At 36.2% G+C, this 646-nt stretch overlaps 1 long non-coding RNA gene across 1 annotated transcript; it reads right to left on the reverse strand.

Annotated features, from left to right (window-relative positions):
* Positions 1-59: 59 nt before the first annotated feature.
* On the reverse strand, positions 60-646 carry LOC106512365 (uncharacterized). The gene is made up of 2 exons (XR_001309661.1): positions 562-646; positions 60-139 (listed from the first exon to the last, which is right to left on the reverse strand). It is a non-coding gene; the product is annotated as an uncharacterized LOC106512365 (long non-coding RNA).

Below are 646 nucleotides of genomic sequence, written 5' to 3' on the forward strand. Positions count from 1 at the left end.
GCTCCAAACTGGTGTCCACCGGACCTCCAATGCAGGCCAGCTTCTGCCTGTACTTCCACTCACGAAGCTCCACGTCAATGAGAGTCGCTACAGTTTCGGCTGTTTGATTCAAAAGTTCCACCAACTGCTGCAGTAAGGTCTTTCAGACATATAAAAAAATAAAACTAGAAAAATTGCATTTTCTGTGAAAATACAGTGTGACTTTGAGTTCTAAATAAAAGCTAAAAAGAACTTAATGCTAGCGAAAGTCTTCAGAAGCCAATTGTTAGCCAAAGCCTAAAAGTAGCAAAATAGCTAACCAAACCAAAATGAGTGAAATCTGCATTAATATTTGCTTTAAAGGTGCTGAATTAGCATTAGTAGCCTTAGCAGTTGTTATATTTAGCATTAGCAGAATCTGAATGTGGTATGCATTATAATGTGATAAACATAAGTTCAAAATTTGTATTAATAATGTATTTCAATGTGGCTGAGTTTTCTGAATAGTGCTTTCTGAGGGTTAAATTCACTGTTTGTATTAAAACAATCATCACTGATATATTCATTTATTTATATTTGTACCTGCTTTTTTTGCGTGATGAACATGGCTTGTTTGAGACATTCCTCCTCCATCAGTCCAGGCTTGATCTGGGCCAGTTCAATAATC

This window comes from Austrofundulus limnaeus, unplaced genomic scaffold (genome assembly GCF_001266775.1).
Source record: "Austrofundulus limnaeus strain Quisiro unplaced genomic scaffold, Austrofundulus_limnaeus-1.0 Scaffold6068, whole genome shotgun sequence".
Lineage (NCBI taxonomy): Eukaryota > Metazoa > Chordata > Actinopteri > Cyprinodontiformes > Rivulidae > Austrofundulus > Austrofundulus limnaeus.